Below are 25,440 nucleotides of genomic sequence, written 5' to 3' on the forward strand. Positions count from 1 at the left end.
TCTCCTCATATGTCCATCCCCTCATCCCCGGGATTAACCGAGTGAACCTTCTTTGTACTGACTCGAGAGCAAGTATGTCCTTAAGTATGGACACCAAAACTGTACGCAGTATTCCAGGTGCGGTCTCACCAATACCTTGTACAACTGAAGCAATACCTCCCTGTTTTTATATTCTATCCCCCTAGCAATGAAAGCCAACATTCCATTGGCCTTCTTAATCACTCTCTCCATTTATATACACCCTGTTCTATCCTTTTTAGGTCCAAAGTGGATGACCTCACATTTGCCTACATTGAAGCCCATTCACTTAATCTGTCGATATCCCTTTAATTTTATGCTTTCATCTACAATGCCGCCTATCTGTGTCATCGGCAAATTTGGATATATGATTTTCTATGCCATCATCGAAGTAGTTAATAAATACTGTGAATAATTGAGGCCCCAACACGGATCCCTGCAAGACACCACTAGTCACCTCCTGCCAATTTGAATACCTACCCATTATCCCTACTACTCATCTCCTGCCACTCAGCCAGTTTCCGAACCAGGTCAATAATTTGCCCTCAGTTCTGTGGGCTTCCACCTTAATTAACAGTCTCTTATGTGGGACTTTATCAAATGCCTTCTGGAAGTCCAGATAAATAACATCCATAGACATTCCCCTGTCCACTACTTTAGTCACCGCCTCAAAAAATTCAGGTTTGTCAGGCATAACCTACCTTCCACAAATCCATGCTGACTCTCTGATCAACTAAAAATTTGAGGTGTTCAGTCACCCTATCCTTAATTATAGACTCTAGCAATTTTCTGACAACAGATGTTAGGCCAACTGGTCTATAATTTCCTGGCTTCCCCCTCTCGCCATTAAATAGTGGAGTGATGTGCACAAATTTCCAATCTGAAGGAACGGTTCCCAAACTTCACTTGGGACTATCAAATTGGAGGATTGCATCTAGATTTTCCTGCATTCACAAACTCGCATGACAGAAAGGCAACTTTTTATAACTAATTGTATATTCTGGGGTAACATTGACTCCAGACGAGCACAAGAAGCAACAAACTTGATTGGGGATTTAGAACCACTGAAGTTTTAGCTGAAGCCAACATATAACTTAAGCGATAGCAAAATACTGCAGATGTTGGAAAAGAAGGGTCAAACCCGAAACGTCAACTCAAATTTCTCTCCACGGATGTTGCCTGACTTGCTGAGTTTTTCCAGCATTTTCTGTTGTTATATAACTTAAGCATTTTTTTTGCAACATGCGCCGTTGGTCTAATTTGGAACACTCGACCGCGCGCACCCCATTTAAACAGAGCGGAAGTGACGCGTTCCGACCAGCCAATTCATAAATCAACACCGTGATAATTCAACATAAAAAATATTAAAGTGCTTATTTTTTAAATGCATATTATTTTAACAGTCGCTTTATATTTCCGGGCTGTCATTGCCTACTTTTCTGATTGATAATTATCCGGATTAATTTGATTGGTCGGGATTGGTGTGACGCCGGCCCCATCAGGGGTTAAAAGGCGGAGATCGCGAGGTGTTCGATCTTTTTGAGGATGGCACTGATTGGAAGTGGACACAGGATTGCTGCTCTTCTCCGACTGTATCGCCAGCCAGCCCTTGTCTTGATAACGGTAATTCGATACGAAAATGGCTAGTGAAGGATATTCTAGCGTGTACTTCAAACTCAAACCGTGTTTTTTTTTTAAAAAGGCGGCCGGGCCCCATGTGTTGAACTGGTGCGCCAGGCCCGGAGCGGCCGGCGGGTGGTCACTGCACCTCCCCTCACAGGGCGGCGGCTGCTGCCTGTGTCCCAAATCCCCGGCTTGGCTCGTCCGATCTTTATATCGGCTTCCTTTGGTATATCGGAGGTAGTTCGTTTGTTTGCCACGGGGCTGCACGTGTTAACCACTGGTTAAAATGGCGGCCGGGGCTGAGGGTTGCAAAGCGCGGGCGGGGGGGTCGCTCCCGACTAAACCGCATGGTTCCAGTTCTGAGCGTTGGTACCGGGCGGCTTGGCTTCACCCTCTCTCCCCACCGCCGGTCCAGCGAGTCCGCCTGTGGCGGGCGTCTCAGTCATTCCCGCTAGTTGGTTCCACATTTAGGGCTGGGAACCCCTGCCACAGTCCGAATCTGTTCATCCGCCATCTTTAACAGTTGTGACCAGGGTGTGTTCGTCCAGAGCAATTTTAAAGTTTGTGAATGACCCAGTGTATTAATATTGTAATAAAAACATTTACGTCATCCTAAAATTAGTTTAAAGAAATGGCAGTTTAAAATTGCATCTGAACTAACATGTGCAGCTCCTGAAGAATTTGATTAATTTTAGAAATGATGAGCCTTTATATCTGAAGTTACATGTACTTAAGATAATTGCAAATAATTTGCAAACGGAGTGTGCAAGATTGTGCTGTGGAATGACATGGATGATGAAACCAAACTCAAGATAGCTGGAATTACCGTCTGATTGGAAAGTGTTGAGCAATGGTTTTCTGATCATGTCTGATTGCCATTTTGATGTATATACTGAAATCTGATGGTGTTTTTGCTCTAATCTTTTTCTCTTTCAAAACAAGCAGGACTTTTCACATCAAAGGGATAGGAACTGGATAGATTCTGTGCACATTGCTCCAGCAGGTCAGATTGGGCCCTTTGTTCATAATACATGAGCTTTTTATATGGGGTCAATATTTGCTGTTAAGGCACCAATAATTTGAGTTATGTGCTGACTCTGAACACATAACCTTGCTTAATATCGAGCCTAGTTATGATCTAGAATGCACTACCTGAAAGGGTGATGGAGGCAGATTCAATCGTGGCTTTCAAAAGGGAATTATAAGTACCTAAAGGAAGAAAATTTGCAGGGCTGTGGGGGAGTGGGACTAGCGGAAGTGCTCTTGCAGAGAGCTGGCATGGGCCAAATGGCCTCCTTCTGTGCTGTAACTATTATAATTCTGTTACACAAATATTCAGCCGTGGGGAATTTTAGTATTGTGAAGGAATTTTGTTATCTTGAGAAGTGTCGAGCCTTGGCTAGACAATTTAGCACAATCTAGATGGCCACTTCAGTAAATTAATTGCTGCAAATTCCTCCAACATCGCGACCCTCCGATATCTGCGCTTCCTAATCGCTTCACCATTGGCGGCTGTGCCTTCTGCAAAGGCCCTAAACTCAAACTCCCTAATCCTCTCCTAAAGTGCTTTGGTGTGCCCTGAGGTCATTAAGGGTGCTTTATGCAAATTTGCTCTTGCCACCAGGGTATTAGGTGAATTTTTTTTTAGCATTAAAAACCTTATTACTGTACCCTATTTGAACGATATAAATGACTAGGAAGTGCTGTCAGATTTGAGAACTGATGATCCTGTTTGAGATCTGATTTAATCAAACATTGAAACCATTTTTTTTAGACTACATGGGATTGAGTTGAGAAATTACTGATTATTGCTCTTTTTTTCAGCAATTGATACAGGAGCCATCTCTGCTGGGATGTTTGAATTGGTGAGTTTAATCAAATGCTATCAACCTAGACTAATATCAAATACACTTGGCATCTTTTCCTCCAAACAAATTGGCCGTGGTTATTTATCCTTCCCCCCCCCCCCCCCCCTCAATTGGCACTACTGACTAACACTTGCCACAATGAGGTTATGGCTTCAAGTTTGAGCAGATTTGAGAGTAGTACATTGTCGTGGTGTCCTTTTTGGATAAGATAGTGTCCCAATATTTGAAGATGTCCAGGATGTTCTTGGTGTCACAGCCAACTTTCAAAAATTGTACACCTGGGTCCTTCACTATCAAATTGCAGGCTTGATTGTAGATTTTCCTAGACATTCTTTTGTCACAATCGCATGACCAAGGCAGCTACAGTCTCATGTGCATAACTCTGCACTATGGAACTTGGGAATATTCCAGAATAAAGTCAGCCAAGTGCCATAGATGCAACCAAATTGGGAATTTAGAACTCCTGAAGCTTTTGATTAATTTTTTAGAAAAGATAAATGGCATGTCCTTATGGCAATCTGTCGCAAATAATTTGCAAACGAGACAGTGCAAGATTGTGCTGTGGGATGACATGGATGATGAAACCAAACTCAAAATTGCTGGAATTACCGTCTGATTAGAAAGTGTTGAGCAGTGGTTTTCTGATCATGTCTGGGGGCCTTTTTTGATGTAAATACTGAAATCTGATAGTGTCTGTTCTAATTGGTTTTCTCTTTCAAAGCAGGCAGGAGTTTTCACATCTGAGGAATGGGAACTGGATAAATTCTGAGCACATTGCTCTAGCAGGTCAGATTGAACCCTTTGTTCATATAAAACAGATGCTGCACAATGGGTTTTTTAAAGGGTCAATATTAACTGTTGAGGCACTAACATCTGAAATAGTGTGCTGATTCCTAACCCATACCCTTGCCTAGTTTTATACACGTCCTCAGCAGTGGGGAATTTTTATTGTAAAGCAATTGGCTTCAGTATGAGAAGGAAGCGTTCCTCTTCTACCTTTAGTGCCAAGCTGAGTCTTTGAAGTTACATGTGCTTGCAGTAATTTGCAGAAGCTGTGTGCAAGATTGAGCAGAGGAATGACATGGATGATGAAACCAAACTCAAAATAGCTGGAATTACCGTCTGATTGGAAAGTGTTGAGCAATGGCTTTCTGATCATGCTTGTGTGGCCTTTTTGATGTAAATACTGAAATCTGATAGTATCTTTGCTCTAATCTTTTTCTCTTTTCAAAGCTGGCAGGACTTTTCACATCTGTGGAATGGGAACTGGATAAATTCTGAGCACATTGCTCTAGCAGGTCAGATTGAGCCCTTTGTTCATATAATACATAATAAGCTTTTTATATGGGGTCAATATTTGCTGTTGACATGGGCCGAATGGCCTCCTGTGCTGTAACCATTCTATAATTCTAGTTTTATACAAATGTTCAGTGGGGAATTTGTCTGTATTGTGAAGGAATTGGTTATCTGTATGAAGTGTCGAGCCTTGGCTAGACAATTTAGCACAATCTAGATGGCCACTTCAGTACATTAATTTTTTTATTCATTGATGGGATGTGGGTGTCGCTGGCTGGCTAGACCTGCATTTAGTGCCCATCCCTAATTGGCCTTGAGAAGATGGTGAGCTGCCGCCTTGAACCGCTGCAGTCCATGTGGTGTAGGTACACCCACAATGCTGTTGGGAAGGGAGTTTCAGGATTTTGGCCCAGCGACAGTGAAGGAACGGCAATACAGGTCCAAGTCAGGATGGTGTGTGGCTTGGAGGGGAACTTGTAGGTGGTGATGTTCCCATGCTTCTGCTGCCCTTGTCCTTCTAAGTGGTAGAGGTCGCGGGTTTGGAAGGTGCTGTTGAAGGAGCTTTGGCGAGTTGCTGCAGTGCAGCCACAGTGCGCCGGTGGTGGAGGGAGTGCCAATCAAGCGGGCTGCTTTATCCTGAATGGTGTCGAGCTTCTTGAGTGTTGTTGGAGCTGCACTCATCCAGGCAAGTGGAGAGTATTCCATCACACTCCTGACTTGTGCCTTGTAGATGGTGGAAAGGCTTTGGGGAGTCAGGAGGTGAGACACTCGCCGCAGAATTCCCAGCCTCTGACCTGCTCTTGTAGCCACAGTATTTATATGGCTGGTCCAGTTCAGTTTCTGATCAATGGTAACCCCCAGGATGTTAGTGGGGGATTCAGTGATGGTAATGCCATTGAATGTTAAGGGGAGATGGTTAGAGTCTTGCTTGTTGGAGATGGTCATTGCCTGGCACTTGTGTGGTGTGAATGTTACTTGCCACTTGTCAGCCCAAGTCTGAATGTTGTCCAGGTCTTGCTGCATATGGACACGAATTGCTGCAACCTCCCCACCCTCAGATATTTGCGCTGCTTAATCGCTCCACCATTGGCAGCTGTGCCTTCTGCGAAGCGAAGGCCCTAAGCTCTGAACCTCCCTCCCTAATCCTCCTCAAGTGATTTGGTGTGCCCTGAGGTCATTAGACTAGTTTTTTTGAGCATTAAAAACCTTATTACTGTACCCTATTTGAATGATGAAAATCAATAGGAAATGCTGTCAGATTAGAGAACTGATTATCCTGTTTTTAAATCTGATTTAATCAAACATTGAAACAAGATTTTTTTGTTTTTTTTTAGACTACATGGGATTGAGTTGAGAAATTGCTGATTATTGGGGGGTTTTTCAGCAATTGATACAGGAGCCATCTCTGGGATGTTAGCATTTGATTGAATTGGCAAGTTTAATCAACCTAAACTAATATCAAATACACTTGCCATCTTTTCCTCAACAATTTGGCCATGGTTATTTATCCTTTCACACCCCCCCCCCCCCCCCCCCCCCATTGGCACTACTGACTAACACTTGCCACAATGAGGTTATGGCTTCACGTTTGAGCAGGTCTGCCGTGGTGTCCTTTTGGATAAGCTAGTGTCCCAATATTTGAAGATGTCCAGGATGTTCTTGGTGTCACAGCCAACCTTCAAAAATTGTACACCTGGGTCCTTTCACTTGCTGTCAAATTGCAGGCTTGATTGTAGATTTTCCTAGACATTCTTTTGTCACAATCGCTTGACATAGGAGCAGGAGTAGGCCATTCGGCCCTTCGAGCCTGCTCCGCCATTCAACGAGACCATGGCTGATCATCCAAACCCTAGCACCCGGTCCCTACACCAACAGCCATCCCACCCAAGCCCTATCCCCGTAACCCCACGTAGCTGACCAAGGCAGCTACATTCTCATGTGCATAACTCTGCACTATGGAACTCAGGAATATTCCAGAATAAAGTCAGCCAAGTACCATAGATGCAACCAAATTAGGAATTTAGAACTCCTGAAGCTTTTGATTAATTTTTAGAAAAGATAAATGGTATGGCCTTTATATGTGACATTGCATGTCCTTATGGCAATCTGTCGCAAATAATTTGCAAACACAGTGCAAGATTGTGCTGTGGAATGACATGGATGATGAAACCAAACTCAAAATTGCTGGAATTACCGTCTGATTGGAAAGTGTTGAGCAATGGTTTTCTGATCATGTTTGATTGTCTTTTTGATATAAATACTGAAATCTGATAGTGTCTGTTCTAATTGTTTTTCTCTTTCAAAGCAGGCAGGAGTTTTTCTCTTTCAAAGGCAGGAGTTTTCACATCTGAGGAATGGGAACTGGATAAATTCTGAGCACATTGCTCTAGCAGGTCAGATTGAACCCTTTGTGCAGTATCTGTTTTATATGAACAATGGCTTTTTTTTTAATGGTCCATACTAACTGTTGAGGCTCTGAAATTTGAGTGGTGTGCTGATTCCTAACCCATACCCTTGCCTAATCGAGTCAACTCTTTCTGGTGGGGGTGATTAAACAAATCTACTTAAATTAATAAAACATAACAAATTAAATTAGAATTTGTTTGGCCATGGTGATGATGCACTCCAGTCCCTGCGGTGCCCACTGGTTGCGGAAGGCCTCGAGTGTGCCGGCTTCAGTATGAGAAGGAAGCGTTCCTCTTCTACCTTTAGCTTCAAGCTGAGTCTTTGAAGTTACATGTGCTTACAGTAATTTGTAGAAGCTGTGCAAGATTCATTCTGTAGAATGACATGGGTGATGAAACCAAACTCAAAATAGCTGGAATTACCGTCTGATTGGAAAATGTTGAGCAGTGGTTTTCTGATTGTGTCATGGTGGGCTTTTAATATAAATATAGAAAGCTGATCTGGTGTCTTTTGATCTAATTTTTTGTTTTCTCTTTCAAAGCTGGGGAGCTTTTCACCTTGTCTATGGTGTTCTTTGGATACAAGAGTCCATTGCTATAATTGAAGATGGCCAAGGAGTTCTCCTAGTGTGAAAGAAAACTTAACTGGCTCCTCATGTTACTGAAGGTGGGACCTTGTGTGCAAAATAACTATTATTCACTATATAAATGTCTGCAATTAATTGTCGGAAGTGCTTTTAGGTGTCCAATTTGGGCCTCTTGCACATCCCTAATTTTAATCATGCCCCATTGGTGGCTGTGCCTTCAGCTGCCTAGGCCCTAAGCTCTGGTATTGCCTCTCTAACCCTCAATACCTTTCCTTTTAAGACACTCCTTAAAACCTATTTTGACCAAGTTTTTGGTCACCTCTGTCAAATGTTGTTTGCTCCTGTGATTTCGCCTTGGTGTTTTACTACCTAACTGCAAGTTCTAAATTAAATAAAACCTGTTCTTAAACCAAATATTTCTACCTGTCTATTTGAGTAATTTATAAACCTGTTAACTAAATTATTTGGGACTAGGATTAGCAAACAGGACATTGGATAACAACTTGGATAATCTCAACTATACAATTTAATGGTGAGGGTGTTGAACAACATTTCTGGTTCTCAATACTGAAAGCGGAGCATGCATTTTCTAACTTCTATTTACTCCATATTGTGTAATTTCATAACATTTGATCTTGTGGATGATGAAACTAAACTCAAATAGCTGGAATTACCGTCAGATTGAACAGTGTTGAGGAATGGTTCTCTGATCACTACGTTTAAAAAAAATTTTGTTAAATGCACTAAAAATTTACCATTTTAAACACATGTCTCTCTTGTCCTTAGATGATTGGTTGTTGCACTGGATGCTTGTCTATCCTTGAAAGATTCATTAACAGGTGAGCTTTGTGATTGACTAGAGTGAATTCTTGCCACAGATTAGCATGTTAATCTGTAAATTTAGCCAATATTGAATTGCATTTAAGCTCTGCAATCTGTCATATTGGTGCTCAAATTTCACTAGTCCATCTCTGAATGATGAAAATCAAATAGGAAGTGCCGTCGGATGCGACAACTGATGATACTCTTTTTCAATTCTGACTTTCAGATGGGGATAAGTGCTACTTTTAAAAACATTTTAAGTTACTATGCCTTCTGAATACTTTTTACTTTTTTTTCCAGCAGTCTTGCAATATGGGTCATTGAATTGGTAAGTATGACATTTCTGTTTGACTCCAGTTTGGTTTAAAGTGGAATGGTCTTGTTTCATAGTCTTAATTGTTTCATAGTCATAAGGCACAGAAGGAGGCCATTCAGCCTATAGAGTCTGTGCCAACCCTCTGCAGAGCAATCCAGTCCCCTGCTCTATCCCTATAGGCCTGCAAGTTTATTTCCCTCAAGTGCCTATCCAGTCTCCCCTTGGAAAACATTGTGGACTGGATTTTCATTAAGGAGGCGGGACTACAGCTTTTGGGTTTTGGTCCCGCCTCAAGTCTAGCCAATCGACGCGGTTTGACCTTGTTGAGCCCGCCTAGTGGGCTCAGCGGGCCAATTAAGGGCCACCCAGCAACAGGTGACATCACTGAAATTTCATCTGTCAAGAGTTTTTGACCGATGCAATATCAGTGGTTCACAGCTGTTTAAAGCTGTCAAACACTGACAGTCTGACTTCTAACCTGAGTCCTTCTACACAGACTCAGTTAGAACTGTCACCGGTGCTGAAGGCTGTCACTTTTGACAGATCGCAGCCATTCGGCTTTCAGTGCCGGCTGAGTGATGGACTCCTGACGTCTAGAGGAAGAAAGGCTGTTAAGGTAAGTACAGGTAATTTAAACTTCTTTACACACTTTAGGCACACTTAACCTTTGCACCCATCACTCACCTGAACAGACTCCTTTAACCCAACAGCCTGCTTTAACCTGGCGTGGTTTGGAGCCGTCGGGAATCCCTCACGACACCCCTCAAAATAGTGATTAGACTAAAAACTGCTTGTTAACTACCTAGTAACAGGCAGTTAATTGGCATTAATCCCTTCCCACCTCTGGTCAGCGGTACCCCCTCCTCTGAAACTTATGTGGAGGCAGGATGGTAGCGGGACCCCTGAAATTTTTGCCCCCTGCACGCCTAAAAGCCTGCCTCACGGCACACTGAAAATCTGGCCCTGTGTCTCTGCTTCCACCACTTCCAGTGGCAGTGAAGTCCAGGTCCTTGCCACTTGCTGCATAAAGTTTCCCCTCACATCCCCTTGTATTTTGGGCAAGAGATACTGGAAGAAGCCTAAATGCTGTTAATGAAGAGCATCTATTGGGTACTGGCCTTGCAGACGGATGAGTACTATGTTTAATTGGCTGCTGTTCTAAACTTTATTTTTAATCTCTTTACAGCGTGATGGAGAGCTATTGAAAATATAGTCAATGCCTGCCGATATAAACTATCTTTGTATGATGTTGACTTATTGGCCTTTTGCTTGTGGTCTGTGGAGTATGGAATGATGAGCAAACCTAAATCCACTGTTCTGATCCAATGAGATTTCTGCTTGACCATCTGTCTGCCTTGTGTGTAAGCCAGAGGTTTAGTTAACTGGCATTGTGCTAGATTTGCAATACTTGTGTAAGGGGTGAAACTTTTATAGAATGGTTTGTGCTGCTAGCTTTTGTAATTCTTCTACACCTGTATGACAATGTAATGGTTGACTGTAGACTGGTGAACAACATAAATAAATACATACAGCAATTTGTGAATTTTTTTATGTCCAATGGCTAATCTACACTAAATGATCTTGTCAGGTTTCTGATGCTGATGCACTTCAAAGGGCTTTAGATAGCCAAGTGTTTTAAAAATGCAAATATTCACTTATAGCAAAACTAATTTGAGCATGGACCAAGCAAAGTATCAAATATTTTCTTGTTAAATTTCTAACAGGAAGGCTGCTTGTTAAAAAATAAATTGACCATCAAATTCTACACTCTGCACTAGTACAAGGGCCTCAACAACAGCAAGAATCAACTAGTGAGGGGCTTGTCATTGAACCACAATTGCGCCTCAGCATTTAGTAATTTGCTGTGGGGGTGTGTACAGTAATAGGTAGGATCCCATAAATTGAAAAAATATTTGTGCTGGAGAGCAATGCAAGGGGGAACAGCAGCGTAACTTTGTAGGTCCTATGAGCACAACATTCACCTTGTATGATGCCAATTTGGCTCATGACATGACCAGCACCATTATGTCCCTAAATATAAGTCACTTATTTGTCAAGTGGAACTTAAAGGTAGGTTGTACAGATTTATTTCTACAAATACCTGTAGGCTGAACTTTGTGCTGCTGCATCGCTATCGTGGTCCAGCATCCTGTTCACATGTGCAGGAGATCATGCTTGTGCTGTTACCTGGAGGCAGTAGTCATTCAAGAAGTTTGCAGATGATACAAAAATTGGCTGTGGTTAATAATGAAGAAAGCTGCACGATCTCAATGGACTGCTCAGGTGGGCAGAACAGTAGCAAATGAAATTCAATCTGGAGATGGGTGAGTTAATGCATTTGGGGAGGGCTAACAAGGGAATATACTAAATGGTAGGACACTGAAGTGAAGCTGAGAGGGACCTTGGAGTGCATATCCATAGATCCCTGAAGGTAGAATGACAAGTAGATAAGGTGGTTAAGAAGGCACATGGGACACTTGCCTTTATTAGCCAAGGCATAGCATATGCTTGAACTGTATAAAACACTAGTTAGGCTCTAGCTACTAAAAGAGTCAGAAACCCTCATTACATTTAAAAAGTACCTGGATATGCCCTTGAAGTTCTGTAATCTACAAGGCTACGGACCAAGAGCTGGAAAGTGGGATTAGGGTGGATAGCTCTGTCGGCTGGCACGGACAAGATGGGTTGAATGGCCTCCTGCGCTGTAAATTGGAGATAGTACTCGCATTGGCAACATTTGATACTCTGCAAGTATTCTCGGCCATACCCTGCAAGTCAACTTAATTCTTAAGAGGCGATGCCCCCTAGCCTAGTGGCCAGCAGCGTCTTCCTCTTAATGTCCCATCACCAGCTGTTTCCTCCCTTACTAACTCCTGGGGTGGATGCCTCAGCTGGTGCTCGGGAAGACAAAAGAACAAGCTTGCAGAGTAACAAACTGCATGCTTATCGCACCGCTACCTATCTCGGCAAATGGTGCTAACATTTGCCATTTCCACTGAAGCCTATTACTAAGGCTCAACACATTAAGTGCACTGGAAGTTTAGCTCTCAATAAGCTCTTTGCACCTTGTTAAGGTGTGATTACCATAATTACTTAATCCTCACTACTGTTTTAAAAGCTTTGCTGATTTCTGGAAGTATTAAATAACTCAGTTTTACTGTCCACTGCTTAAAGCAAATTGCATTAACACCAACGTGCCCACTATAAGCGGTAGGGACTGAACATAGCAATCTCAGCATATCACATGCCTGACAACAGATTGTGCCAGAATTTGCTGTCAAAATAATGAAGTCTTGTCATTTCAAGCGTAAGTACCCTTTTAACAATGTGATGACTGTTCAATCTCTGGCACTGAAAATTGAATTTTGCATAGATTTTTAAAATTTAATTTTTATTTTCTTTTTGCTGTCTTTTTTATTCTACATAGAATATACGGCCCAACCAGTCCATGTCGGCAGTTATGCTCCACACGAGCCTCCTCCCGTCTTTCCTCATCTAAATATCAGCAAAACCCTCTATTCCCTTTTTCCCTCATATGCTTGTCCAGCCTCCCCTTAAATGCATCTATCTTCTTAGGCGGAACTGAGGATGACTTGCTTCCTCATTAAAAATGAGTTCTCAGTTGACTGATGAGTCCAATGCGGGACCTACAGTCTCTGTCACAGGTGGGGCAGACGGTGGTTAAAGGGGCAGGTGGGTGGGGTACTTGGGTTGAAGTGCGCTCCCTGTGCTGTTTGCGCTTCCACTTGCTCCCGGTGAAGAGACTCGGTGTTCGGCGCCTTCCCGGATGCTTCTCCACTTTGTGTGGTCTTGGTCCAGGGATTCCCAGGTGTTGGTGGGGATGGTGCACTTTTTCAAGGAGGCTTTGAGGGTGTCCTTGAAGCATTTCCTCTGCCCACCTGGGGCATTCTTGATTTGTCGGAGCTCCGAGATTAGCGCTTATTTTGGGAGTCTCTTATCGGGCATGCGGACGATGTGACCCATCCATCGGAGCTGATCTAGCGTGGTCAAAGCTTCGATGCTGGGGATGTTGGCCTGAGCGAGAACACTGCCTTGGTGCGCCTCTTGTGGAGGTAGCATTGGTGGTACTTCTCCAGTACTTTGAAGTGCCTGCTGTACATGGTCCATGTCTCTGAGGCATACAGGAGGGCGGGTATTACTACTGCTCTGTAGACCATGAGCTTGGTGCCGGGTTTGAGGTCCTGGTCTTCAAACACTCTTCTGAAGGCTGCACTGGCACACTGAAGGCGGTGTTGGACTTGTTGACAGTAGGCTCCTGAGGTATAGAAAATGGTCCACGTTGTCCAAGGTCTTATCGTGGATTTTGATATTTGGGGGGCAATACTGTGTGACGGGGACAGGTTGGTAGAGGACCTTTGTCTAATGGATGTTTAGTGTAAGGCCCATGCTCTCATACGCTTCAGTGAAGGTGTTAACGATGGTTTGGAGTTCGACCTCCGAGTGTGCGCAGATGCAAGCGTCGCCTGCATACTGTAATTCGACGACGGGATGGGACAACCTTGGATCTGGACTGGAGGCGACGGAGGTTGAACAATTTCCCGTTTGTTCTGTAAATTAGCTCCACTCCAGCGGGGAGCTTACTGAGGGTGAGATGGAGTATTGCAGCAAGGAAGATCGAGAAGAGCATTGGTGCGATGACAGCCTTGCTTGACCATCCGGTCTGTACATGAATTGGGTCTGTGGTGGAATCATTGGTCAGGATTACGGCTTGCAAGTCGTGAAGCAGGCGGAGGATGGTGACAAACTTTTGAGGGCAGCCAAATTTGAGGAGGACACTCCATAATCCCTCACGCTTGACAGTGTCGAAGGCCTTTGTGAGGTCAAAGAAGGCCATGTACAGCGGTTGGTGCTGTTCCCTGCATTTCTCTTGTAATTGGCACGCGGTGAAGATCATGTCCATTGTGCCGCTTAGTGGGTGGAATCCGCATTGCAGGGTTGATTTTAACTCAGCTGTGAGGCGGGCTTTGAGGCGTGTGGGGGGTTAAAATCGCAAAAACTGGAGTCGGGACCCCCCCCCGCCGCGTGGTCCCCGACCCCGAGCCATTGTAACCCAGGCGTGTCTGATGGTCCCAAATCAGTCTCGCCTCCAACAGGCGGGACTGGTCTTTAAGGCTATTAATCAGCAATAATTGGCCTTTATAATCCCATTTCAACAGGCCCTTGCATTTTTAACCCTTTTCCCACGTAAAACACGCCTGGTGGGGATCACGCCTGTGAAACCTGGCGTGAGCACTATTGGCTTGCTGACTATCAGCTGCAGGTCAACTATTAAAGAGGAGATTTGATCAGTCGTCATTTGCAGGTGGCAGGACTTTGTTGTTTCAGGCCTGGGGCAACTTTTACCAGGCTTAACCACACCTGTGGAAGGTTGGAGCCTCACACACACATCTCCAGTGAGACCTCCTGGGAAACCCCGCTCACCACCTTCACTCAGTGCTTCCTCAACGGAGGCATATACCAGAAGCATGGGAGCCATTTATTTCCTTCCCTCCTGGGCATTAGATGAGCTCGAACACCAGCCGCGGCACCAGCAGAACCAGGAACAACAGCAGCAGCAACAGGAGCGCCAGGCTGCTACTCACCCACCTGAAGCTGCACAGGCCAGAAGGGGCCAGCGCTTGGAAGTGGCTTGAGAGCACCTTGCTGCACATCAGGGGGCCATGGGGACCTGTATCTGCACTGGCAGTCCTACTCAGAAGGACTTCCATGAAAGTTTGGTTTCTCTGTTCAATAGATGCCCATCGCTCCTCAAGAGATGTCATTCTATTATGAACACTCACCATGTTTTCCATACCCTGGCGACTTATCTCCTCCATGGAGGTTGCCATCCTTTCCATGGTGATGCGTTCATGCGCCAATGACTCCACAAAGGCTCTGCTCATGTTCGCTATGGACTCCTCCATTCGCTCCACATTCACATTGACCCTGGAGACAAAACCTGCCAGAGACTCCTGCATCTGTTCCTGGAGTTCCAGCCCCGCTGATCTTATGGATGGACGCAGAGGGTCGACATGCAGCTGAGCCGAGCTGGCAGAGTGCTGCGCCCTCCGACTAGCACTCTCCACTGCTGTCCCTGTCTCCACAATCTGCTGATGCTCACATGTGAGCTGTGATACACCAGGTGACAACACTACTCTATGTCCCAAAGGTCCCAACGAGGTGTGAGTGTCTGCGCTGGTGCTGGGTGCGCTGAATTCTGCTGACGCTGCGCCCTCAGAGGTTGCAGATTCCTCTGAAGAGTCTGGAAGCTCAGGCTCTTCCTCCTGGACAGTGGGGACGGGGGCTCTCGATGATCCTGTGGGGGAGTAAAGGAAAGAGTTAGAGATGTGAGGTCAAGGTTACATGCACATTGCATATTGCAGATGATCATAGGTCCATCTGTTATAGCTTCAGAATCATTATCAGCGACTCATGCAATGTCAATGAGAGAGATGGAAAACTATTCTGTCACCAGCTTGCTGTGATGCACCCGTCTGTCCGTCCCCCACTTGCGCCTCAACCTCCAGTCCTACGATCTCCAGGACCGCCTCCTCCCAGGGGGTGAGGTGGGCTACTGATGGTGGCCCTCCTCCTATCCTCGCTCATTCTCTTTTATTGTGAGCTCTCTTTTCCTGCAATGAGGGAGACAAGTGGAGGTTGAGTGAGAATGAAGGAGTGAGTGTAGAGAATCCATAGCATAGATGTTTAGAAGGAGACAAAGATGGAGTGAGGTGGCAAGACCAAGGGCCCTCCCTGTATGTTGTCAGTTGTTTTCATAGCATCAGAGTGATAGGGAGTGTGAGGGCTGCATAGTCGAATAGTTAGGTGAATGTGAGCATAGAGAAAGAGGGAATGGGTAAGGGTGCATGGATGTCAGTGTCAAGTGGGATGTGGAGGAAGAGATTGCTAAAGCTGAGTGCTGGTGAGGAGAGGCAATGGAGATCAGATTGAGAGTGATGGGAACTTCATACTCACTTTTCCAGTGTGCTGAAGGTCATGAAATCTCTTCCTGCACTGTATCCAGGTTCTGCGGGTAGCCGATAAGGAGTTGACCTCCTCTGCCACTTGCAGCCATGCAGCCTTTGTCTGCTAGGGAGGCATCTTCCTCCCTGATGAAGGGAAGAGCACCTGCTTGTGAGCTCTTGCTCCCTCCACTAAAGCCTGCAGAGCAACGTCATCAAAACGGGGTGCAGACCTCGGTCTTTCTCTTGCCATTCTGCTTCCAGCTCAGTGTATCAGCAAATGCCAAAAGGTTGGCAGCCTGCAGAAGAAGCAAGGCTTGTTGCAGACCCTAAATGCAGCAGCAATAATGACGTCATATTATGCAACTTTTTGACTGGAAATACTCATTTGCCAAGGGTTCCCACACGTTGGGAATCAATTGGCCAATTGACTTAAAATTGCATCAATCTCACACACCCATTTAGATTCGTGTGGGAAACACCAAATTCGGGGAACCCGACAATTCCCCACACCTGAGTTAAAATCGACCCCTGCGACTCTGGGAGTAGCTCTTCAGCCACTGGGAGAAGGCGATTGAGGAGGATTCTTGCGATGACTTTCCCTGTGGCAGACAGCAGGGAAACTCTCCTGTAATTACTGCAATCGGACTTGTCACCTTTCTTGAAGATGGTCACAATTACAGCATCTCTGAGATCCCCTGGCATACTCTCCTCCTTCCAGATAAGAGAAATGAGTTCATGAATTCGCGCCAGTAGTGCTTCTCTGCCTTGCTTTAGTGCCTCAGCAGGGATTCCATCTGCTCCTGAGGCCTTGTTCTTCAGTTGTCGGATGGCATTTTCAACCTCTTGCCGGGCTGGGGTTGTGCTGAGATGGTGGCGGGTAGAATGCTGTGGGATAGAGTTGAGGACACTCGCGTCAAAGACAGAGTTGCGGTTAAGGAGATCTTCGAAGTGCTCCTTCCAGCGGGCACTGACTGCCTCCCTGTCCTTGATGAGTACCTTTCCGTTCTTGGCCCGCAGTGGGGTAGGACCATGGGTGCTTAGGCCGTTGGCGGTCTTGACTGCGCTAAAGAATCCGCGCACGTCGTGGTTGTCGGCTAGCTGCTGGATCTCCTGCGCTTTCTCCGCCCACCATCTGTTCTTAGGTCGCGAGTTTTTTGTTGGACCTCTGCCTTCAGGCGTCTGTAGAGCTGCTTTCTTGCTCTCGAGTTGTGTTGCTGTTTCCAGATCAGGAATGCCTTGCGCTTGCGGTTTATTAGCTCCTGGATCTCCTGGTCGTTCTTGTCGAACCAGTCTTGGTATTTCCTGGTCGAGTGACCGAGCGTCTCTTCACAGGTGCTGATTATGGAGGCCTTGAGTGCAGACCAGGCGCTGTGGACACTCTGTGTCTCTGCATCACTGGGAGTCATCAGGTTGTTTGTGAGGCGCAGGCTGAATAGGGCTTTCTTAGCGGGGTCTTTGAGTGCTCTAGCATTCATTTTCCAGCAGCATTATTTCTGTTGCCGTTGCTGTATTGGGGCTATATTGATGGAGATGACAGAACGGATTAGGCGGTGGTCTCTCCAGCAGTCGTCAGCTCCTGTCATGGCGTGGGTGATGCGGACCCTTGCGGTCCCTCGCTCGGACGATGACGTAGTCCAGCAGATGCCAGTGCTTGGAGCGGGGGTGCTGCATGAAGCCTTGTAATTGTCTCTCTGATGGAACAAGGTGTTGGTTATGACAAGGCCATGTTCTAAGCATTTCCTCAGGAGGAGGGTACCATTGGAGTTGGCTTTCCCTACCCCTTCCCTGCCGATCACACCTCCCCAGAGATCTGTGTCCTTTCCAACTCTGGCATTAAAGTCGCCAAGGAGGATCAGCTTGTCACCCGGTGGGACAGGGATTGTTCGAGGCTGGAGTAGCATTCCTCTTTGGTTTCGTCTGTGTCTTCCAGTGTTGGGGCGTACGCACTGATGACTGTAGCGCACTGGTTCCAGGCTAGGGTAAGCCGAAGAGTCATGAGGCGCTCGTTTATACCGCTAGGGGAGTCTCTGAGATGCCCAACTAGTTCATTTTTTATGGCGAAGTCTACCCCATGGAGGCGGCGTTCTTCTTCAGGTTTGCCTTTCCAGGAGAAGGTGTAGCCACCGCCTTGCTCCTTGAGCTAGCCTTCCCCTGCCCGCCGGGTCTCACTTAGGGTGGCGATGTCAATGTCGAAACGTCTGAGCTCCCGGGCAACGATAGCAGCATGGCGTTCTGGTCAGTCACTGTTGCGGTTGTCCATGAGGGTCCTGACGTTCCAGGTCCCGGACTTCATTTTAAAGGGTGGAAGGTGCCTGTGCGTGAATTCTTTTAACGTGGGGTGGCCGTTGCACACCAGCTACCACACGGGCTTGACTGAGCAAGGTCTTGGTCCAATGGCAAGGGGATTCAAGACGACTGGAGACCAGGCTCTGCTACATCGGCCTAGCACACACACACACAAACATACTGCTACTGTCCTCCTCCCTCCTTCCCGCAGGTCCTCTCTGCCTGGGTTTCGTAGGATGCATTGTGGTCTTCCCGACCTCGCTGTTGGCCCGTGCTGCACCTTTCCTGGGCCCCGACCCCGCTGCTGGTCCATGCTGCGCCACTCCTGGGCCTTGAGCTCGCTGCTGGGCTCGTCCTCGCTCTTGGGTCCCGACCTCGGACATGAGTGATGTTGTCTCTCACAGGATTAAATTAGCATTGATATTCTCGCGATCCCTGGCCTCGTGCTCCACTCGCGATCCATCTGTAATGCAATGCATCTATACTATTCGCTTCAACCACTCCCTGTGGTAGCAAGTTCCACATTCTCACCACTCTTTGGGTAAAGAAATTTCTTCCAAATTCCCTATTGGATTTCTTGGTGTATCTTATATTGATGGTCTCTAGTTATGCTCTTCCTAAGGTGGAAACATTCTCTCTATATCCACTCCATCAACATTTTTCATAATTTTAAAGCCCTCCATTAGGTCACCTCTCAGCCTTTTTTCAAGAGAAAAGAGACCCAGCCTGTTCATCCTTTCCTGATGTGTATACCCTTGCATTTCTGGTATCCTCTCTGCATCCTCTCCAGTGCCTCTATATCCTTTTTATAATATGGCGACCAGAACTGAACGCAGTACTCCAAAAGTGTGGTCTAACCAAGGTTTGATACAGGTTTAGCATAACTTCCCTACTTTTCAATTCTATCCCTCTAGAAATAAACCCTAGTGCTTGGTTTGCTTTTTTCTAGCCTTGCTAACCTGTGTGGCAACTTTTAGTGATTTGTGTATTTGTACTCCGAGATCTCTTTGTTCCTCTACCCCACCTAGACTCGCACCCTCCAAGTGATAAGTGACCTCCCTATTCTTCCTACCAAAATGCAATACCTCACATTTATCTGTTGAACTTAATTTGCCAATTATATGCCTATTCTGCAAGTTTAGTAATGTCCTCCTGTAACTTGTTGCAGTCCTCCTCAGTATTGACTATCTCCCCCAATTTGGTGTAATCTGCAATTTTAGAAATTGTGTTTTTGATTCCTAAGTCTAAATTGTTAATGTAAATTTTGAACAGCAGTGGTCCCAGCACTGATCCTTGTGGAACACCACTACCCACCTTCTGCCACTGCCACCCTTTATGCCTACTCTCTGCTTTCTGTCCTGAAGCCAGTCAGCAATCCATTCTGCTACTTGTCCCCTGACTCCACATTCTCTGACCTTGTTCATTCTCTCTCTTAATCCAATCTTTGCCTCATGTTTCTTTCTGTGCCTGATTTGACATTGAATTCACCTTCTTTCTCAGTCCTTCCTTTGTTTATTTCCCAATCCTTAAATCTCAGTGGTTAACAAAGTACCCTTTTGTTCGTCCTGTTCACTTAGGTCCCAGATGCCGGTTCCCTCACTACGCCATTATCAGCTCACACTTTCAACAATCTTGTGGGAAAATTTGTTTTGAGCTGAAGCATGCAAGAGCAAGTCTAACTAACAGCAGATGCTGTTAGATGCCCTGCTACAAAAAAATTGTGGCCCAATATATTTTGAAGTGGTGTTACTGCTTTGCAGGCAATCACAACAGTCAAATTGCACACAGCAAGACCCACAAACCGCAAATAAATGAATGTTCGGATAATTGCTCTTTTTCAATTGCCATGTCATCTTTTACAGCCACCTGAAAAGATGGTTCCTTGATTACTTAAGCAATTATGTGTTCAAGTCTGTAGTGCAGTTCGTATCCAGAACCTTTTGCCTCAGAGGTATGAGTGTTACCAACTGAGCCAAACAGCTGGGAGGGATAGTGAGTGAGGATGTGTGCTGCCATTGCTGGATGCTCTAGGGCCTGTGTCTATTTGCTCAGGCACTAACGGGGAGGAAGTGAGGTTAAAATGAATCTCCTGAGGGAGTGAGGAATGAAACTCGTATATAACTTTCAGTCGAAAGAGTGATATGGAGGTTTCATGATATGGTTCACTGACAATTAATGAATGATACAATAGGAAAAGAAGCAGAATGTTATAAGGAATCCTCAGCTGGCACATGCCTTCCCACTTCACTGTCTCCACACCCTCAATGGCCTCTTTCCAGGATGTGCATGACTTCCAACTAATATAGAGAGGGTAAGTTGTGTGATTCTTGGGGGTTCTCCACCTGTTGCCAGTCTATACTGGCTGTTTAGGACTGCCTTTTCATTTTTTAAAAAGGCAAAGCGTGAGAACTATCTTTGAGGCAGCAAAACCCAGGTGTATGTATCTGCAGGTGGCCCATAATAGTGGGGGGCGGGGAGGGGGGTGGTGATAATGGATGCATGAGGCATTTCCAGAACAAATTATATTTGTTTTTATTTTTTTCTTCTGTTTACCATTTTGATATCAGACAGGCAATATTTTCTCCTTGCCATGATATGCTTGGAATCTTATTAACATTACTGAGCTTACTGGTCTCAGTCTAATTTGAATTGCCTCCGTTATTAGTGATGCAAGCTCTTCTTCTGGGTCCAAAGCGTTAGATCAGCATGTTTGGATGAATACGGTTGCACCTGCCACATTGTTCTCTTCTGTTTATCTGGAGCTTCATTATATTTATTTTGTATTTCTATTTCCCCAACTCGTCGTTGCTTTGTTCAAAAATAGCCTATTAGAATAATCTTTTGCATTCGCTATTCTTAATGTTGAAAGCAGACGGAATGTTTTCCATTTTATTAAACTTCAGCTTCGTATGTTTTTTTCATCAGTTTCTTTCTTTGCAATTTACACTTCTGTGATGCTGCTATGCATAGCTTTGAATTTATGAAGCATAACATGCAGCTTGAAGGTGATTTTATTTTTAACTCTGCCATTACCACTAACTTGCCTGTTAATGAATTTTCAGCGGGAGGCATAGCTGGTGTTCTTAGGTTACAAGTGCTTTTAGCTTGAAGGAGGAGGAAAAATAAGTGGAGTTCTCTAGCTCCAAACTGGAAAATAGTTCCTAGTGTGAGATCTTGGCACCTTAATTCAAGTGCAAACAGTTGCACTTCTCCACGTGAGTTTTAACAAATTTTATGAGGAAAACAAAACCTAGTGTTGTGGAAGGTCATGCTTTAAGCGGCCATTTTGGATGTGACCTGTTGAAATATTTCCATAATAAGTTTTTAATGTGATCTTGCAAAATGTTTTGTAATAATTCATGAATGATATCTTTTAAAAATCATCTTTTGCAGAAACATTAAGCTAAATTATTGCCACTAATTCCCATGGAAAAAGATGGATCCATGAATTCCTGTGAAAAATATGACACGATTTGAAGTGTTTCTGTGGCTCAGTTGGTAGCACACTTGCCTCTAAGTCAGAAGGTTTTGGGTTCAAGTCCTACTCCAGAGACTTGAGCACAAAAATCTAGGCTGACACTCCAGTGCAGTGCTGAGGGAGTGCTGCACTGTCGGAGGTGCCGTCTTTCGGATGAAACATTAAACCGAGAACCCCGTCTGCTCTCTCAAGTAGACCTAAAAGATCCCATGGCACTATTTCGAAGAAGAGCAGGGGAGGTATCCCTGGTGTCCTGGCCAATATTTATCCCTCAACACAACAAAAACAGATTATCTGGTCATTATCACATTGCTCTTTGTGGGACCTTGCTGTGCACAAATTGGCTGCCATGTTTCCTACATTATAACAGTGACTACGCTTCAAAGTACTTCATTGGCTGTAAAACGCTTTGGGACATCCGATGATCATGAAAGGCACTATATAAATACAAGTCTTTCTTTGTAGTATTCTGTGAATTTTGAACATAAGCTGCGCATGATTTTGTTTTAAGTATCAGCATGGCTATATGTGTTTATGTTATCAGTATTGATTAGTGACAAAATGGAAGTGTTTTATTTGGTAGTATGACACGAAATCAAGTATAATGAATCATTGACCATTATGGAGTAGGACCGTTACAATTGGTGCAAAGTACAGGGATATTGTGACATCTCAGATAGGAGTTAACAAGAGGAGAAAACATGGAAGACGGTGGAAAAAAATAAAACTGAAAGTAAAGAATTTAATTTGAAGTAAGGCCCTAAAAACAAGTGTTTGTTCTTTTCTAATGCTTTGTTCAGTGCCATTTTGGAGTAAGTGAGGAAGATTAGAGTTAGGTAGGTGATTCACTTTTCCATGACTAAAAATTATGCATAAAAATGCATACACTTACAGAAATCTGGTACAATTACTATTACCCAACTTTTGGCATTATGCCTTCCATCACCGTTTCTGATTTGGATAGAGTGGGTAATAGAGCAGGTTATTTTCATATCACAATTTTGATATGTGGACCAGCAAACGGAACAATAGCATACTGCATTGTGGGTCTCTAAATTTCTTTAAAGGTCAAGCTTCCCAGCTGGCAGTTACACGTTCTGTAGCCATGGAGACAGCTATTTTTGTAGATGTTGGCAGCATCACCACCTAAAATGGAACAGGGCTCAACATGCAGATTACATGGGAAGATGCCACAGACTGGTTCAAATGTCATCACCTTGCTTTTCCCTTTGTTTCAAAAGTATTTTGAAATCCTCAGAAATGAACAAATTATTCTTGTAATTCTCAAATTTAAATCGTTTTGTTCTTTGCGCTAATTTATTTCTTCCATCTGCTGCTAATGGTGCAAGATAGAACTTATTACCATTCAGATGCTATTGAATTTAACTAACTCAAAGGGTTAACAGTATAAAGCAAACAAACCGAGCTGGACTTTAGTATTCAGAGGAGTGACGCAGGTGTGCAGAGCAATTACTAAACCTATGAAATGCTAAAACAGAGCAAAGGGCTTCCTGGAGATACCTATTGCAGCCACTACTCAAGTTTTAACTAAAATGGCTGTTTGTATGACTATCTTGCATATTGAAAGCGCACCAGTGTGGCTTTATTGAGAGTAACCAGAATTTAAAGAATATGTAAGTATTTCCTAAAATATTTAATATTTAAAAAGGCCAAAGTGCATTTTTTCTGAGTTGTGTGCAGTCAATTTCTAGGAATAACTGCTTTTCTCTGTTAAGACTGATGAGGTTTTAACTCTCATCTGAATTTATACTTGAACCCTCTTGCAGCGGCCCCCAAACTACGGTACGGCATCTATGGACTGTGGGATGGGACTGTAATCGTGGTTGAAATGTTGTATTTGCTTTAGAAGAACTCACAACTAAAAGTGTGTGCAGGAAATGGCTGCTAGGCAGAGCTTGAATGTATGACAAAAGCTGAAATTACAAATAGCTACTCCTCCCCTCCCTGTTTTACTACCCTAATCGCACAGAAACATAGGAACAGGAATAGGCCGTTCAGCACCTCGAGCCTGTTCGGCCATTCATAGATCATGGCTGATCTGTATCTTAACTACATCTACCCAGCTTGGTTCCGTAACCCTTAACACCCTTGCCTAACAAAAATCTATCAATCTCAGTTTAGAAATTTCAATTGACTGAGCCGCAACAGCTTTTTGGGGGAGAGAGTTTCCTTTATCCTTTCACGTTTTCATGAGAGGTTTTTTTTGCTTTAGGTAAAATATTCTTGATACTGCTTTTGTCTTGCTTTTTCTGCTAGGAATTTTTTTTAACTTGTTGTCCTAATTGTGACACACATTCACACAGCAAGTCCTTTCACCCACAATGTGGTAAGAATATGTCTGCTCCTCAGTATTGATGAAGGAAGAATTTCCTATGGGACAATAAAACAAAATATATGCAGCTAATGGGAATGACCATAAATGTCATTGCTTGGAACCTCCTAAATACATCCAATACATATATTTCAGAGTGTGTAAAAAGTATGTATAAAAAAAACTTTTCAGGTTGCCCAGTAGCACAGCTCATTGGTGTACAACCATGATTCAGGTCCACCCCTACCTACAATTTGCCACATTTTTGGATGGTCTAATCTGAAATATAAATTAGATTTCTTAACTGCCAGTTCTATTATTAGTTTCAAGAGTTGACTGTCACAACAGTGATGGCTGTAACTGTACAAACGCATAAGATGAGGTGGCATCCAAAGCCCAAATTAGAGTAAATTCAGAAAACTCTAAATAGATCTTAATTGACTCAATTCAGGTTCAGACACAACTTTGAATCCAGTGGTGGACACACTGCTATAAGGATTCTGTGGTTACATAGATTAACATGTCAATTTTCTTGAAAAAGAGACATATTCAAAGGCATGGGCAATGAGCAGGAGTTTGGGATTAGTTGGTGGGGGGAAGGTCATTTTCACCTTGACCGTTTTGACAATAAACAGGTGGAGCGGATTGCCCGTCCATTGTAGAACACGCCTGATTTCCTATTGATCATACTCAGCAACTCTTCTCTTCCCACCCCTGCACCATCGCTTCTGGAATCCCCCAGTGATCTATCCTCAGCCCTCTCCTCTTCCTCATCTACATGTTGCTTCTTGGTGACACCATCCGCATACATAAGATCAGCTTTCACGGATATCCACCCAGCTCTCCCTCTCTACAGTCTCTGTACTATCAGACTGCTTGCTCAACATTTAGTTCTGGATGAGTGCAATTTCCTCCAGCTAAGCATTGGGAAGACTAAAGGCATTGAGTTCTACCAGTATCATAATGTTCATGTCCTAGGCACCAGTTTCATTCCCCTTCCCAGCTGCTGTCTGAGGATGAACCAGGTTGTTCACAATCTTGGTGTCCTGTATGATTCTTTGAGTTGAGCTTCTGACCCCAGATCCTCTCCATCACAAAAACCTTCTGCTTCCACCTCTATAACATCAACCACCTCAGTCGCTGAAACCCTCACCTATGCCTTTATCACCTCCAGGCTCAATGATCCTGATTTTAACCTCCCCTGCCCAGCGGAAACTGGGCTGGGAGGCAGTTAAAATGAAGCCAGTCACTCACCCCCTCTGATTCTGCTGCCTTCCCACTGCTTCCCGATGTTAACCTGTTCTTCTGAGCAGGCAAGTAGGACCCCAGCAAGAAGGAAGTGGGGTCCTCCTTTAAACATGCAGATCGGACCTGATCTGCAATTTAAGTTGGAAGTCTGAGCGAGGGAGCAGTGACGGGAGGGGGAGCATGGGCCCGAAGAGGC

General features: G+C 44.4%; 1 protein-coding gene, 1 long non-coding RNA gene and 9 other non-coding genes across 20 annotated transcripts in view; all 11 read left to right on the plus strand.

Annotated features, from left to right (window-relative positions):
• Positions 1-1,505: 1,505 nt before the first annotated feature.
• Positions 1,506-10,470, plus strand: LOC147115910 (uncharacterized). 10 transcript variants are annotated; one of them, XR_015078705.1, is made up of 10 exons: positions 1,506-1,641; positions 2,584-2,644; positions 3,466-3,506; positions 4,231-4,295; positions 4,743-4,807; positions 7,111-7,198; positions 7,753-7,877; positions 8,584-8,636; positions 8,923-8,947; positions 10,122-10,470. It is a non-coding gene; the product is annotated as an uncharacterized LOC147115910 (long non-coding RNA). The 10 variants fall into 10 exon arrangements; XR_015078706.1 differs by having other exon boundaries at positions 1,507-1,641; positions 7,114-7,198; positions 8,920-8,947; XR_015078704.1 differs by having other exon boundaries at positions 1,507-1,641; positions 7,114-7,198.
• LOC147115911 (small nucleolar RNA SNORD65) lies at positions 2,432-2,505 on the plus strand. Its single transcript, XR_015078899.1, has one exon. It is a non-coding gene; the product is annotated as a small nucleolar RNA SNORD65 (small nucleolar RNA).
• Positions 3,314-3,386, plus strand: LOC147115912 (small nucleolar RNA SNORD49). The gene has a single exon (XR_015078890.1). It is a non-coding gene; the product is annotated as a small nucleolar RNA SNORD49 (small nucleolar RNA).
• LOC147115913 (small nucleolar RNA SNORD65) lies at positions 4,083-4,156 on the plus strand. The gene has a single exon (XR_015078901.1). It is a non-coding gene; the product is annotated as a small nucleolar RNA SNORD65 (small nucleolar RNA).
• On the plus strand, positions 4,593-4,666 carry LOC147115914 (small nucleolar RNA SNORD65). The gene has a single exon (XR_015078897.1). It is a non-coding gene; the product is annotated as a small nucleolar RNA SNORD65 (small nucleolar RNA).
• On the plus strand, positions 6,030-6,099 carry LOC147115915 (small nucleolar RNA SNORD49). Its single transcript, XR_015078889.1, has one exon. It is a non-coding gene; the product is annotated as a small nucleolar RNA SNORD49 (small nucleolar RNA).
• LOC147115916 (small nucleolar RNA SNORD65) lies at positions 6,964-7,037 on the plus strand. The gene has a single exon (XR_015078900.1). It is a non-coding gene; the product is annotated as a small nucleolar RNA SNORD65 (small nucleolar RNA).
• LOC147115917 (small nucleolar RNA SNORD65) lies at positions 7,598-7,671 on the plus strand. The gene has a single exon (XR_015078896.1). It is a non-coding gene; the product is annotated as a small nucleolar RNA SNORD65 (small nucleolar RNA).
• On the plus strand, positions 8,437-8,509 carry LOC147115918 (small nucleolar RNA SNORD65). Its single transcript, XR_015078895.1, has one exon. It is a non-coding gene; the product is annotated as a small nucleolar RNA SNORD65 (small nucleolar RNA).
• On the plus strand, positions 8,769-8,840 carry LOC147115919 (small nucleolar RNA SNORD49). Its single transcript, XR_015078888.1, has one exon. It is a non-coding gene; the product is annotated as a small nucleolar RNA SNORD49 (small nucleolar RNA).
• Positions 10,471-22,984: 12,514 nt separating the features above from the next.
• The window catches only part of ngef (neuronal guanine nucleotide exchange factor), a 76,604-nt gene continuing 74,148 nt past the window's right edge, over positions 22,985-25,440 (plus strand). Inside the window, exon 1 of the mRNA XM_085990558.1 lies at positions 22,985-23,298. The gene's annotated coding sequence lies outside the window, so the exon portion shown is untranslated. The remainder of the gene's footprint in view (positions 23,299-25,440) is intronic.

Source organism: Somniosus microcephalus, chromosome 6 (assembly GCF_052327205.1).
Source record: "Somniosus microcephalus isolate GS21.2 chromosome 6, FLI_Smic_1.0, whole genome shotgun sequence".
In the NCBI taxonomy this organism is placed as follows: Eukaryota; Metazoa; Chordata; class Chondrichthyes; order Squaliformes; family Somniosidae; genus Somniosus; species Somniosus microcephalus.